Source organism: Cucumis sativus, chromosome 5, assembly GCF_000004075.3.
Source record: "Cucumis sativus cultivar 9930 chromosome 5, Cucumber_9930_V3, whole genome shotgun sequence".
Lineage (NCBI taxonomy): Eukaryota > Viridiplantae > Streptophyta > Magnoliopsida > Cucurbitales > Cucurbitaceae > Cucumis > Cucumis sativus.
In genome coordinates, this window is record NC_026659.2 from 15,111,967 (window position 1) to 15,128,820 (window position 16,854).

General features: G+C 34.8%; 1 long non-coding RNA gene across 26 annotated transcripts; it reads right to left on the reverse strand.

Moving 5' to 3' along the window:
• Positions 1 to 5,175: 5,175 nt before the first annotated feature.
• Positions 5,176 to 10,560, reverse strand: LOC105435489. 26 transcript variants are annotated; one of them, XR_004216882.1, is made up of 5 exons: positions 9,680 to 10,560; positions 8,696 to 8,709; positions 8,540 to 8,597; positions 6,469 to 7,831; positions 5,176 to 6,317 (listed from the first exon to the last, which is right to left on the reverse strand). It is a non-coding gene; the product is annotated as an uncharacterized LOC105435489 (long non-coding RNA). The 26 variants fall into 26 exon arrangements; XR_004216876.1 differs by having other exon boundaries at positions 9,075 to 10,554; XR_004216874.1 differs by having other exon boundaries at positions 8,540 to 8,602; positions 9,075 to 10,554.
• Positions 10,561 to 16,854: the final 6,294 nt, after the last annotated feature.

Genomic DNA, 16,854 nt, shown 5'->3' on the forward strand with positions numbered 1-16,854 from the left:
ACAACTTACACCCCCATAATGAAAAATACAAAAATTTTCTTCAATCAACATGCAATTAATCGAATAAACACATGCATGTGATTCTTTTTCTAAACGATCATGTATCAAATGATGCGCGATCGTTTACCAAATGATACATGATTGTGTAGGTAGTACGAATACTAACTAGACACGTGCGTATAATTCTTATTCTAAACGCTCATGAACCAATGTCGTTTAAATATTGGTACACAATCACGTACCAAGAACTAAACAATCGTGTATAAACAATCTTGGTTCACAATCGTATACAAAGATCATTTATATTTAGTAAAAGATGTGTACCAATATCGTCTAGATTTGGTACACGATCATGTATCAAAATCTAAACGATTTTTGTTCAAGATCGTGTACCAAAGATCTTTTATATTTAGTACACGATCTTGAACCAAGATTGTTTAGATTTGATATACGATTGTATACCAAGAGCTGAACGATCGTGTACCAAAAAAATCTTGAACAAAATTGTTAGTGATTTAGGTAGTATGATCGTGGTCCAAATATAAACGATGATGTAATGTTGAAAAAAATTGTTGAGATTTGACTACCCAAATTTAAGCAGGTTTAGATTTGATTACCAAATTTAATTAATCAAATCTAAAAACAAAAAAATATTGAAAAAAAACTATTTAGATTTTGCTCCAAATTTAAACAATCAAATCTATTAAAGGAGTGTATGAAAGAATAGTCCAATATAAATGAACTTCCTTCCATTTTTTGAAATGGTTCTAATAAATATTTTGGGTTGTTATATCTTAAGTAAGATTTCTAAAATTAAACTAATTTTGAAAAAAATAAAAATTTAGAAAAAGTAGTTGAGATTCTTTTTCGAACTTATCTAATATGGAAAAGCTTGGTTGTAATCTACTTTTCTTCATTCATTAGAGGCCCTACAAATGGATATTTATACCACAAGATCTTAAGAACCTAACAAACAAACTCAAATCCTAACAAATTACTTTAACATCTAACAATTCAAGTATTCTAAGATCCATGAAAATTTTGTAAAAAGTTTAGAAAATATATGCTAAATTTTAAAAACTAAATAGTTTACTATAATAACTTTGTTTTCTAATTTTAATTTCTTTAAAATTTATGCACCAATGATCCAATTCTTTATACTAAGCTGAGATCATTACTCAAAATACCAATAATAAAAAACACTTTATTGAAAAGAGAAAAAAATAAAATTTTAATGAAATTTATATTAAATAAATATTCGAAACACATAAAATTTACAAATTTAGTAAAATACTGTGAAAACATGGTTGGCGCGGGTAACCGTTCTTTAAATAAAATAAACATAAATACATAAAATCAAATTTTAATTAAAAATGTCTAAAAGCAAAATATTGAAAAAGTGATACATAAACGCATAAGCAGAACTGTGTCCCTATATGACATGTCACAAATCCTTCCTATTGCTCGAAAGCATTCCAGATCTTTTACCTTTGTCTGAAATATTAAACATAGAGAAAGAGTGAATAATATTAAATATACCTAGAAAGGGATCCATTAGTAGTCATGCTAGGTGGCTGTTAACTTCACACTAAGATTCCGTGAGGCGGTACCCAAAACTATCGTGTGCCTGATAGAACACACGTAATCTAGTGATTTTGAAAGAACACTTTCGTCCGTTGGTGAACCCGAAGTAACACCTATCATATTGGGATGTAACTATTGTGTGTCTGATGGAACACAAAATCTAGTGATCTCGAAGGAATACTCTCATATATCGGTGACCCGAAGGAACATCTATGATACTGGGTTGTAGTTATCTCGTTGGACCAATCATAAACATAAACATAAACATGACAGACTGGTGGTCCCATCGAACTCACACAGTCATAAATATGCTACGAGCTTGTGCATTAGAGTTTCCAGGTAGTTGAGACTCTCACTTGCATTTGACGGAGTTTGCATATAATAACAGTTTTCAGGTTACTATTGGAATGACACCGTTTGAAGGCCTTGTATGATAAATGTTGTAGATCTCCTGTTTGTTGAGATGAGGTTGGTGAACAAAGATTGATGGGTCCTAAGTTGATTTAGTCTACTAATAAGGCTATTCAAAATATTAGAGTACGTATGAAAACAACCCAAAGTAGACATAAAAGTTATGCTAATGTAAGACGAAAGGATTTTGAGTTTGATGTAGGAGATAAAGTGTTCTTGAAAGTAGCACCTATGAAGGGTGTTCTGCGTTTTGAAAAGAAGGGCTAAAGTTGAGTCCTCGTTTCGTTGGACAGATTTTAGAGAGAATTGGTGATGTGACTTATCGTTTAACATTGCCACCATCACTTTTAGTCGTTCATAATGTTTTTCATGTTTCAATATTGAGGAAGTACATGGCAGATACGTCTCATGTAATGAACTACAAACCTTTGGAAATTGATGAGAATTTGAGCTAGTTGATCAACCAGTTGAGATTTTGGCTAGAGAGGTAAAGATGCTTCGTAACAGAGGGATTGCATTAGTAAAAGTTTTATGGCGAAACCACCAGGTTGAAGAGGCTATGTGGGAGCGAGAAGATGGTATGAGGGCTTGTTATCCAGAGTTGTTCGAAGATTAGAAATTTTGAGGACGAAAGTTCCTTACGGAGAGAATAATGTAACACCCCAAATTTTGAGGTATTTATTCTTGATCTACATGCCTCTCCTTTCCCAATTTTCATCTTCTCGTTCTTCACACTTCAATAGTTGCTGGCCATATCTCCCTTCGCTTTTCTTTACCCGATCAACTCCATGTTATCCTCACTGACAACCAACGTCGATTGGTCACACCCTTATCACTCTTTGTCTCTGATTTTCGTCGAAGCCATAACCCAGTCGAAACTTCTCATCGTCTAGACCCGAGCCATGTTGCGTCCAACAGTCGCACCTCGTGAAGTCCTCCGTCATTGCGTCCCCATCCGCCATTGCCTAGTACTAGTTGAACTGCTTTCGTCTGTTGAAGCCCAGTTGCAGCTCTAAGTCATTTGGGTTTGAGTTGAGCACGCGTCCTGCCTTCGTCCGCAAAGCTTCGCCACGCGACTCCCCGTTTTTCAGCCGCGGGTTCCACGTTCACCTCCATTGTCATTCAAATCTATTTTTTTGCACGCGTCGATTCCTTTTATTCGGAGCCACTGTCGTTGTCTTGTTGTAAGTTCGTCGGTAAGGAGAAATTGTGGGTCTTGTAATGTTGTTTCTTCGGTACCTCCCAATAGAAAGTTAATAATTTTTACTCTTAGCAGGACCAGTAGTGAGTTTCTTACTGAGTATATTTATATTCACCATTTCATGTTTAAATTTTTAGGCAAGGGTAATACAAGAGACAGATCGACGAGGGACAAGAAGGAGATGTGATCGCCATAGGGGAACTTCCTTTCAAAAATTTGCTTCCGCTTAAATGTTTTACTATTTTTCAGTTTTGTTGAATAAGACGAGTTTCATAATTAGTACGACTATTTATCTGTTATATTTTTTTTCAAGTAATACATTTATTGTTTTGATTAAAATAGGGCTCGAATAAAGTTTTCTTTGATTTTCTTATTGTTTCAACTAAAGTTATTAAATATTCTGCCAAACAAATTGTTTTGTGCTAAAGTAATGACTTCAGCTTAGATAGAAAAGTTGAGTCGTTACATTAGTTGATTTGAAATTTTGATTAATTTAATATTTTAAAATTAATAGAATCTCATGCTTTTCTCCTACTTTTTTTCCTGAAAGAGAGTTATAAATATGCATAAAAAACCAGCTTTTCTTAACTAAAATAAAACGAATGATTTTGTTTTTATGCAAAATAGTTTCTCTCTAAAATGTTTTTCATTTCAATTGGTTTTCACAAACCAATCTCATCCCAGAGAATAAGAAGATCTTCGACGGGTGGTGTCCACAATTTGGTGCATTGTAGATTCAGAGAAGTTAACAGGAGTAAGTTCTCTGTAACTTTTAATTAAAAAACATGCTTAGTTTTTTATTTAGAATTTTGATTCTAAATATTGCTAATGTACTAGTATTTTGGGATTTCCAAATTAAATTGAGGAATGATTTTGTAAAATTTTTTGCTGCAAAGGGTTTTTATTCCCTTCAATTGGTATCAAAGTCAACTCAAATTTTAATTGAAAATTTTAAAATTTGCATTGATTAGGTGAGATTTTTGCATTATTAATTGTATTTGCAAAATAGATGTTTTCGATTTTGGCATCTTAGATTACACTTATCATTAATTTGATTAATGTAAGAGTCTGTTATTTTGGACATTTTAATTATGTAATCGAGTTTGTAAGTCTATGTCTTTCGATGGCAAGAGTTATAGCAACGCTTGATTAAAAAGAAAAGAAAAGAAAAGAAAAATCGCAAAATCAAATATATCTTTTGCATGTGTGTTAAGTACTATGTATGAGTTTCTAGTGCAATGGTTGTTTATCCATTATTGATGCATGAGGTATCTGTTTAAAATCTCAAATTGTGCTTTTTGAAGTTTTTTCACCTTTTTTATATATATATATTTTTATTTTAATTAATTAAATTGATATAATATGATTATATTAATTTGATCATTTTTTAGGGGGGCCAAAATTCGATCTATTTTGTTATTTAATCTATTATTACATATGATGTTTAATTAAATTAATTATATACATAATGTATTCATATAGTTTTAAATCTCACCATAGGATTATAATTATCATGCATCATTCTTAAATATAAGGGGCCGTTTGGGGGAAGGAAAGGAATAAGGGGGAAAAAGAATAAGAAAAATGGGGATTAAGTGGAGGAAAAAATTATTATAATCCTTGTTTGGGGGAAAGAATAAGTTGAAGGAATATGGAGGATTATTTTGAATCCTTGTTTGGGGGAATGATTAAGTAGAAGAATTATGAGATATTATTTTAATTCTTGTTTCGGGAAGAATTGTGACCAAAAAGCTTTTTTTTTTTTTCATTTGTGTAATTTTTTTAAAATTTATACATTAACCTGAGTATGAGAAAAAGTACATAATTATTTTTCATTTCTAGCTTCAACACACAACAAATATGTATTAATAAAAAAAATTGGTTTACGTTATTTTTAATTTTTTTTCCATTTTTAAGATACATTTTTTCATTTATTAATTTTGTTTTGTTAAGGAGAACGGTAATGAACTTACTAGAGGTTAAATGAAATAAAACGACTATTTTCTCGAATTGCAGTTAACGAAAACATCAGTTACATAATTAATCAGTCTAGCAGAGAATAACCAAACAACCACAATGGAAACGAAAAACATAACGGATGAGTAATGATAAGGGACCGACAATTATGGGTTATTTCGTAGAATGACCCTACAGTAGGCACGCTTCAGGTGATCGGGCATCTCAAAAAATGTATGCATTAATGACGTTTTTTCCATCACGACCATTATACATTTCATTAGGTCCTCTTCACTGAGGTCTAGAATGGATTGCAGGTGTGCCAGTACTTCCCACCGCACAAATGCTTCACTCTGTAGGGTCTTATCCGGCCATTCTGCAATCGCTCGCAGTTGTGCATTCGTACAATCCATGACATCGCGAATTACGTCCAAGCTATCGATCTGCTGCATGATCCGCTTCCTCTTACTTCCGCTCGAGCTAGGTCTAACATCACTCGACCTCGAAGGACGCCTGCTCATCATGTCATCTGGAGACATGTTCATCCTCAGGCTCGACATATTAGGGAACTCCATATCAAGGTCATCCTCCGGTCGTACTCTGTCATTAGCTACGGGGTTGTTAGACCCGATATCCGTGAACATTTCTGCACGTGCCCCTGTCGCACGATCTTTTTCGAATACGTATGATAAATCATCGTAATACGAAAAAGGTTTGTTTAGTAGGCCTTTCGCTACAGGATGTGCTTGTCGAAATATTGAAAAAAAATATAGTCAGCAGTGTAATAAATCTGTTGTGGACACGAAACTGCAAATATTTCCATACCCGGACCCAGCTGTCGAAAATGTCCCGCTCCGCAACGATGCACCGAAGGTCATCATTCCACCCGAACCCACTGCACGCAGGACCACGCATCTATGAAATTTCCTGGAATAATCGTTTCAATAACTTTATTCTGCTTTCTACAACGGTAGTGAATGTCAATTTGCACCATGGCATCCTCTTAGCTAGCATTCTCAGTAACTGCGCAAGGTAGCCAGGTCGAAAGGTGCCGTTGTCTGATCTCCACCCTTCTGCGGAGACAAGATCGACAAGATAACTAACGAGACATGACTCCTCTACCCTCGTCCACGCGTGCTTTGGGTTTCTCGATGAACTAGCCATGCTGACAAATAAAAAGGTGACAGAATGACATATGTATAGAATGAATACGAAAAGTGCATACAACAAAAAATGTTATCAATTGCATTACAACGTTAAGTACAACATGAACGGTACAACAAAAAGTGTTTCTCCTATAGGTAACCGTGACGTACTAGGAGTTTCGCGACTGCCATTCGTTGAACATCGACTGTGTGAGGTCATCCCTCCATTGGGTCCATTCGTTTGACGCCTCAATGTAGTTGATGTCGTCACCTACAGTCGTTGCATAGTTTGAGTCACCCTTGTCGTCGTCGTCGTCTAGCGTGTCGACATTTGTCATCTCACGATTTTTTAGATTATGGAGTAGACAACAAGCCATAATAGTGCGACACTGAACCTGAACGGGGTAGTACGACTTTCCATAAAATATTGCCCAACGACCCTTCAGAAGACCAAACGCTCGTTCGATAATGTTACGTGCAGACTAGTGTTTCATGTTGAAGAACTCCTTCGATGTAGTTGGTGCATTTCCAGTGCCTCGCCACTCTTGTAGGTGGTATCGTTGTCCTCTATACGGAGCCAAAAATCCCTCCGCATTTGGGTACCCCGCGTCGCAGAGGTAGTAGAACCCTAAAATGGTTGTTTTTCTTCTACTAAAATTATCGGTAGTAGAAAAAGATAGTAATTTTTAAGTTCTAAAACACTAATCCTTACCCTTAGGAACCCTTAGTCCGTTGGGTCTGGAAATGGCACCGTGTAGGATATGAGAGTCAGTTGCTGAACCTTTCCAGCCTGATAAGATGAAAATGAAGTCCCCTTTTGTATCGCATACGCCAAGAACATTTGTCGCCTTCACCCTTCCGTGTTCGATATCTAGGTCGATCACTTGCGGACATGTTCACTTTTATGTACGTGTCGTCAAGGACACCCATGCAATTTTGCAGCGTATAATAAAACGACCAAATACAATTATCTGAGAGAATCAAGATTCAATATGTATAATGAAACCGAATTCATGACACCTAAACTCTAAACATCGCCACTTGGGATCTGTGCAGTCGCTTGGAACAAGCTGTGGTTTCGCCAATAACTCATCCGACAGACGCAATACGACCATAAGGACTACGTTAAAATGCCTCGATACAGTCTCGTCAGAACGTACAAAGTCTCATTGTATCTCGCGGTTCTTAACATCATGCGCAAGCACGTGTAGGAAGATAGCAACCATCTCTTCGACGTCGACAACTTCAGTCGATTCTAATCCAGCCGTTGTCCGTAGGAGATGGCAAAGAATTGCGTAACAACGTCTATCCATGCACGTACTTTGCTGACATACAAGGTCAGACTCGTGTATCATATGAAAATACGCAATCTGTCTAATCCTATGCCTTGTGTTACACGGTACTTGGGGAATCCTTCTCCTATCATTGAAGAATGTGTCAAACGTCATTATCATTTGACGTTGGGCCAGTAGAAAGGCGTTCAAAAGATTCGCCAGTTTTGTGGGATTCATTGGAAGGTATGCTAAGGGTCACCCTGACAAAGACTTTCGTTAGATGGACTTAAAAAAGGTTTAGCCTTCTTACTAGATTGTACGTTTATGTCGAGACTAAAAGCCTGGTCACTCAAAGTACCGTAATTATATTTGACCCAAGTGTCGATTGATGCGTTGTTTGTATCGTTGCGTCGTGTTATGTATTATTCTTATAGATGACTAATTGATGTTACATAGTTTGACTCAACTGTAATCTTTATATTTCTTTATCAATCGTATTTGTATGTGTCTAGGATTTTGAAATTTGCATTGTTTATACGAAATATTCTTATTAATTTTTGAAGTACACAATCTAATTTTTTTATTATTAAATAAGTTTAGTACAATTACGTTGTCTAAAAAAGTCATATGTTTGTAAAATGCTTTATTTGTTTCGCTAAAGGGTTCCAAGTCTAATGAACGAACGACAGTTACGTTGTCTAAAAAAGTCATATGTTTGGTTCTTAAATTAGTGGTGTACGAGTAACAATGGTCACCTTAACAACATGAAGAAAATAATTTGAAACATGCTAAAGAGAAAGAGTGATAAATGAAATGCATCATATTGACAAAAAAATAATACTTTCCCCAAACGTCTAGTTTATGCAATGTCAGACGAATGTCCCATATTACAAATAACAATGTATATATTGTTCATATATGTTATGTATTGAAGGGAAGACATATACGTTCAACAAAAAGTGACCTACTTTAGCAGAATGTCGATGTTTGCCTAGTACCTCGAAATTGTAGTCTACGTACACTCGACTGTACTGCATAAGACAGTGATGAAACTTACATAAGGCCACAATGTATTAGAATATATGTCTCTAAATAAAAATAGAGATAATGGTGCAAGAGCGTACCTTATAGTTCGTACCTAACAACGCGTAACAAAAGTGACCAAATCAAAAAGTTAACAAATAAATGGGAATAGGTATACAAAATTTTAAACAATGTTATACTCTGCCTCAGAGAACGAAAGTTCGTTCAGTTAAATGAAATCAAAATTCAAATGACAAATAAACTTATCATGGATAGACTAATGTAAGGAGACCTTATTAGATGTGGGGATATGAAGGGCATTGCATCCATATCAAATGCGTTGGTATGAAGGGCACTGATAAAATGAAATGCAACATACGAAATGAAATCATAGATGAAAAAATGCATAAAACACATTATATGGAGTAACGTGAAGAACATTCAATGGATAAAATGAAGACGAACAACAAAAATACGTACCAATATGGAATATCATACGAAAATATGCAGAACAGTAGATGAACAAGTGACAAGCAGAGGAGAACAACATCAAATGAGGAAAGGGGACAATATATAAAGGAAGGCAGTAGCAAATTTAATGATGCAACAACAACCAAAAAAAAAAAAAAAATTAATCCCACTGTCAAACGTGCTGTGTTGATAGGACAAACAATAGGTAATGGATGGTCAAAGAAGCATTCACGGGCATGCCACACAAGTCAGAGACAGTCACTGCATGTGAAGGAAAGAAAATGTCTTTTTTTATTTCTTTTTTCTACCCAACCGATGTGAAAAAACAGTAAAAAAAAATAAACAAATACAGAGGCAAATGAGGAAAATAAATTCATTGAACTAGAGGCAGAGAAGAAGCACAAAATACAATGGACAACAAAAGGAAAAAAAAAAAAAAGAAAGAGTAATCTAGAGACATGGTCATGAAACAAAAAAATAAATGGTTGAACATAATAAAAGTAGTAATAATGAAGATCAAAGAGAACATGTGAATGTTGGTTTCAATCAAAGTAAAATGCATATGCAGAAAACTAACTCATCATCGACAGTGGAATAAAAGGAAGATATATTACCTCGACCCTACATTGCTCGGAACCACCACAGCCACAACCCTCGGTTAGTATCCGTCACTCATCAGAGGATGAAAGATGGTCGCAACCATTAAGGTTAATCGAGCGGCAAGGAAAATATGATGAATAACATCCGAGCGGCAAGTTCGTAGGACAAGCCATGCAAGGAAGCAGCCACCTAGTCAACGAACGCCCAGTCGGAGATAAGGCATTGGAGGCCTTCGTTTATTTCTACACGTGGCCTATCAACGACACCCACATTCACGGGGACATCAAAGACTGACGAACAACAAAGAAAAACATGTGAGGTTTAGAAAACCAACGTGCATCAAAATACCGTGAAGATGATGGTGTTGAACAATGGAGAAAAATCAGTGAGTGCCGAAGAGGAAGAGAGGAATTCCTTTAGTTGTGAGAAGAGGAAGATAGAAGAGTTAATTGATGGGTTGTGAGAAGAGGAAGAGAGAAGCCCTAAATTGTTCGGCTGTGAGAAGAGGAAGAGAGAAGCCATAAATTGTTCGGTTGTGAGAAGAGGAACCGAGACGATTGGGAGAAGAGTAAGAGAGACGGTTGTGAGAAGAGGAAGAGAGAAGCCCTAAATTGTTTGGGTGTGAAAAGAAGAAAAGGAAAAAATTAATGAGGAAAGAGAAGATGGAAAAGAAGAAAGAGAAGGATTGTTTTGAAAAATGGGAGGATTATATTGGGAATAGGAAGGAATAAGTGGGGAAATTGGGGGAATAAGTGGAGAAATTGGGGGAATAAATGGGAAAAGAGAAGGATTAAGGGAGATTAAGTTTAACATTTTCCCTCCCCTTAATCCATGGGCCAAACAAGGAAATGACTAAGATAGTCCTTTCCTTTCCTTTCCTTTCCTTTCCTTTCCTTCCTCCAAACGCCTGCAAGTGTTATATTTTAGTTGCATTATTTTCTAAGCATGTTCATGCATTTTTATATATTATAAATGTTATAATATATGGTATTAAGGCACGTTTTTGAATTTCTTGAGTTATTGAAAGTATGTTGATATTTTAAATATATGAAATTGGATAAGCATGGTGCATGACATTATTTAGTTAATATTATTTGTTATATTTAAATAAATGTCTTGTGTATGCTTGGTTGATTTTTATTATATAAATGTTATATTAATTAAGATGAAAATCAACTTGCATTGAACATAATACATCCATAGTTTAATATAATTGTTATATTAATGTAATGTTTTGCATGTTGCATGTGGTTTATTATTTAATTAAAATTTTTTGTGATTAATCCATAGTACTCATATTACAGGAACTAATTAATTAATTTTATAATTGTCATAAAATTTGAGGATTAGAAACCGTCACCCTATATTAAAGAGTTGCATGCAAACACAGGATCTTATGATTAATTTGATTTAATTTTAAATTGTTTAAAATTAAATAGACATGCGATCACATTAATTCTTATCCTATTAGAATTATGTCTTATTTTAGTTTAATGAAACTAAGTAGGAAAAATAGGATTTAAGGTTATAAGGAAACTCCATCAGTAAAGTTCTGTCTAAGGCTGGAGTACTTAAGTTGACGGTTTACGGAACACCTCCTACCTAGGAATTGACCTGAAACTGACATTGAATTAATATTGTTCCTATTAGCCTAAGATGCCACTAGGTAAATTAAATGGTTTAATACACCTAGAAACTTTAAGAGTAAATAGGATTTAAGGATATAAGGGAACTCCATCAGTAAAGTTCTGTCTAAGGCTGGGGTTACTTAAGTTGACGATTTACAGAACACCTTTTACTTGGAAACTGACCCGGATCCGGTGTTGAATTAACCTTATTTCTATTAGCATAAGATGTCACCAGGCAAATTAAATGGTTTAATACACCTAGAAACTTTAGAGTAAAGTTTTATTATAAGAGTTATAATAAGAATAGACTTGAATAGATTCATTTAGTCAGGATTTAGCTAAGTACAAAAAACCCTAAATTAGTTTAACATTTTAGTGGAAGAAAAATGGTATATAGGATATATCAATTTTTAGCTCTCACATCCCTAAGAGTTCACATGTGAGATTCATACTTGGCTTCGTGTCGCCTTGGGAGTGGCATCCCTTCGGAAAGTGTTTGTATGGGTCAATAACAAGGTGAATAGGGGAAATGTTCATAGTAAGTGGGAGAAGGACAAGTGTCAACATACCCTACGGTCTCCTCCATTAGGTTGCACCGTGAGATTTCTATGATCTGCCTATGTGTCGTCCTAGAGCAACCAACCCTTCGGAGGGCCTAATTATAGAAGTCAGAACAATGCAAACTCCAGAAATGGATAGAGTTTCTTAGGATAATCTTCAACAGTTGTCTTTCCTTTTAGTAGCTATTGAAGCGTACCTCTGGGATCTAAAAATGGTAGGGTCACACTTACGGGATGAATTAAATTAGTTAATAAATCCTTGACCAAACAACGGTAGGTAAGGACTATGGGAATATGAGTTATTTTGGTATTAGTTATTAGCTGAGATTGTCTTAATTCAGAAGAGGAGTAGTTGATTACCTTTCGGTGGCCATTGCTCTAAACTTCTGAAGTCGTTGCAAAAACTAAATTATTTGTTTGATTAGGGTTCTTTGATTGCTTGTTTTTGTTGGATTGGATTATTTTGTGTAATGGGTTAAGACAGATAACTAATACGGTCAATTGATCGTTTCAACATGTCTTCTTCAATCCTTCAACTGCTTAAAAATGAAATATTAATAGGTAAAAATTATGCAATGTAGAAGTCAAGCTTGAATATGATTCTGGTTAATGATGATCTACACTTTGTCTTAATGGAGGAATGTCCTCCTTTCCCTACTCAAAATGCATCTCAGAATGTCACAAATGCACATAAACGTTGAACAAAGGCCAATGACAAGGCCCACGTCTATCTATTGTCTAGTATGTCTGACATACTAAGCAAGAAACACGAGACCATGGTCACCGCACGTCAGATCATGGATTCCCTCCAAGAGATGTTTAAGAAGAATAAAAGGGAAGGTAAATATGATTTACTTGTCTTAGAAACATGTTTAGTGGAAAATGACCAAAATGCCTAGATACTTGATTCAAGAGCCACTAGCCATGTTTTCTCTTCTTTATAAGAAAATAGTTCCTTTAAGCAGCTCGAGGAGGATGAGATGACACTCAAAGTTGGAATGGGAGATGTTAAGTTGTCTTTCAAAAATAGATTCCTATTTTTAGAAAACTTGTATATAGTTCCTAAGATTAAAATGAATCTGATATCTATTTCTTGTCTTATTGAACAATCATATAATGTAACATTTTCTTTAAATGAAGCATTCATTTCTAAGAATGGTGTACATATTTGTTTAGCTAAACTTGAAGACAACTTGTATGTATAAAGACCTAACGAAGCGAAAGAAATTTTAAATCATGAGATGTTTAAAACTGCTAATACTCAAAATAAAAGGCAAATAATTTCTCCTAATAACAATACCTATATTTGGCATTTAAGATTAGGTCACATTAATCTCAATATGATTGAGAGATTGGTAAATAATGGACTTCTAAATGAATTAAAAGATGATTCATTGCCTCCATGTGAATCTTGTCTTGAAGGAAAGATGATTAAAAGACCTTTTACTGAAAAAGGTTATAAAGCCAAAGAGTCCCTAGAACTTATACATTCAGACCATTATGGTCCAATGAATGTAAAAGCTATTGGAGGTTTTGAATACTTTATCTCTTTTATATATGATTATTCAAGCTATGACTATTTCTATTTAATGAAGCATAAGTCTGGAGCTCTTGAAAATTTCAAGGAGTATAAGGCTGAAGTTGAAACTCTATCAAGTAAAAAGATTAAAATACTTGGATCTGATCGAGACAGATAGTACATAGATTTGAGATTCCAAGACTATATGATAAACATTGAATCCAATTCCAACTTTCAGCACCTGGTACGCTTCAACAAAATGTTGTATCAGAAAGGGGAAATAGAACCTTACTAGACATGGTTCGTTCAATGATGATCTATGCTAAATGGCCTAGCTCGTTTTAGGGGTATGTAGTAGAGACTGCAGTTCATATCTTAAACAATGTTTCCTCGAAGAGTGTTTCTAAAATACCTTTCAAGTTATGGAGAGGACATATACCTAGTTTGAATCACTTCAGAATTTAAGGTTGTCCGGCAAACATGTTAGTGACAAATTCCAAAAAGTTGAAACTCCATTCAAGTTTATGCTATTTTGTTGGTTATCCGAAAGAAACGAGAGATGGTATATTCTTCAATCCACAAGAAACTAGAGTGTTTGTATCGAAAAATGCTAGTTTCTTGGAAGAAGTGCACATAAGAGATCATAAACCACTAAGAAAATTAGTATTAAGCGAAGCTACTGATGAGTCAACAAGGATTGTTGATGAAGCTGGTCCCTCATCAAGAGTTGTTGAATCCAACACATCAGGTTAGTCTCATCTTTCTTAATAGTTGAGAATGCCTCGACGTAGTGGGAGGATTGTATCACAACCTAATTGTTACTTGGGTTTAACTGAAACTCAGGTTATCATACTAGATGATGGGGTTGTGGATCCATTGTCCTATAAACAGGCAATGAATGGTGTCGATAAAGATCAATGGGTCAAAGCCATGAACCTTGAAATGGAGTTTATGTACTTCAATTCAGTGGGGGAGCTTGTAGATCTACCTGAATGAGTGAAACCTATAAGGTGCAAATGGATCTATAAGAGAAAGAGAGATTCAACTAAGAAGGTACAAACCTTCAAAGCTAGTTAGACTTGTAGCAAGAGGGTATACCCAAAGGGAAGGGGTTGACTATGAGGAAACATTTTCTCTTGTTGCTATGTTAAAGTCTATGAGGATTCTCTTATCCATAGCCACTTTTTATGATTATAAAATATGAAAAATGGATGCCAATACTGCTTTTCTGAATGACAATCTTGAAGAAAGTTTCTTTATATCTCAGTCTGAGGGGTTCATAACTCAAGGTGAGGAGCAAAAGGTTTGCAAGCTGAATCGATCCATTTATAGGTTGAACCAGCATCTAGATCATGGAACAATAGCTTTGATACTGCTATCAACTCTTACAATTTTGACCAAAACGTTGATAAACCTTGTGTATACAAGAAAATATACAAAAGTAAAGTAGCTTTCTTAGTACTCTATGTGTGCGATATCCTTCTTATTGGAAATGATGTAGGATACCTAACTGACGTTAAAACATGGCTAGCAACCCAATTCCAAATGAAAGATTTGGGAGATGCACAATTTGTTCTTGGGATCCAAACACAAGAGATCGTAAGAACAAAACACTAGCAATTATCTCAGGCAACCTATATCAATAAAATGTTGGTTTGATATTATATGAAGAACTCTAAAAAGAGTTTATTACCTTTCAGGCATGGGGTTCACTTGTCTAAGAAACTGTGTGCTAAGACCCCTCAAGAATTTGAGGATATGAGACGTATTCCCTATGCCTCAGTTGTGCTCAGCTTAATGTATGTTATGCTCTACACTAGATCAGACATTTGTTATGCAGTCAAAATCGTCAGTAGATATCAGTCCAACCCAAGGTTAGACCACTGAATAGTAGTTAAAATTATTCTCAAGTATCTAAGGAAAACGAAGGACTACATGCTTGTGTATTGAGCTAAGAGTTTTATCCTTATAGAATACACTGACTTTGATTTCCAAACTGATAAGGTTTCTAGAAAATTCATGTCGGGATCAGTGTTCACCTAAATAGAAGAGCAATCGTATGGTGTCGCATCAAGTAAAGATGCAATACAGACTCTACTATGGACGTTGGATACGTCGCTGCTTGTGAATAAGCAAAAGAAGCAATTTAGTTCAGGAAGTTCCTGCATGATTTGGAAGTTGTTCCAAACATGAACATGCCCATCACATTATATTGTGATAAATGTCGGACACATCGTTAATCCATTCACGAAGACTCTCTCGGCTAAATTATTTGAGGGTCATCTTGTAAGACCCATTTTTAATTTAAGTATAGGAAGTAAAATTCAGCTAAATATTAAAGAAGTTGGCATTTGAATAAATATGTGGTAAGGATTACGAGATAAAATCTTTTATAGTTAAGTATAAGTTTTGCGATTCAGAAGTTAATTCGTGAGAAAGTTTTGAGAAAAGAAGAGTTTGTAGTAGAATCTATAAGTCTAAATGCTATCAAAAGAAAGTCTTAGGGTAAGTTAAGAAGTAAAGTTTTGACTAAAAAGACTAGGCATTTGGGTAGTCTTCGTGATAAGAACCAAGGGTTTCACGATAAAGAAGTCTACGAGGAAGCCTTGAAGTTTAAGTTTGCGATAAGTGTTCTAAGTGAGTAAAAGTTGATTAGTTCACGAGGAAAGTTTCTTGTAGTAAAAATATAACCATGTGATAAGGTTATTTGCGGGAAGTGTTAAGTGGTTAAAGTTATTTGCGGTATGGGGTTAGGTAAGAAGTAAGGCTTGACGAAGAAAATGCCAAATCTGATTTGACAAGGATTAACGTGTAAGATTAAGGTGTTAAGCATGACTGGGTTGAGTATTAAATTTACATGTGTAAAGTTTTAAGCAGGAGCTGACAAACTGAGAAGAGTTTAAGCATTACTAATATAGTTTAAGGGCTCTATAAATAGAGGACTTAGTCATTAAGTAAGCCCAAAATATTTTATTAAAAAAAGAGAAAAAATGTTGTTGTTTTACTTTGGCAAGACTAAGAAAAACAAAGTGTTAAGTACGACGATTTGTTTTTGGAGAAGACTCAATGAGAAGAAAAGGAAAATGAGGATTTAAGTGTGGTGAGTGCTTTTCTTTCAATGCTTTGTGAGTATTTTCTCTCAAATGAATTTATGTTATAAAATTTATTATGATATCTCTTTACTGATTTGAAAGAAGAATTCAAATGAAAAGTGTTTCAAAAGAGATTTCTATGAAAAGTTTATATGTTTTCAAGCATGATCTATAATGTTAAAGCTTGATTTGATGATAATGATTTTCATACTATAAAATGGTTTTCAAACCATTAGTTATTTCTTTGAGATGATGCTAACTTTTATGTGCACATAAAGAGTCAAGGCCACTATGGGGTGTACGGGCTACATGGTGATAAGTAGTTGGCTTATGTGTTGAAAGGAGCGTATAAAGCTTAGTGGCCTGAGCAATAAGAACGGATCTGTATGT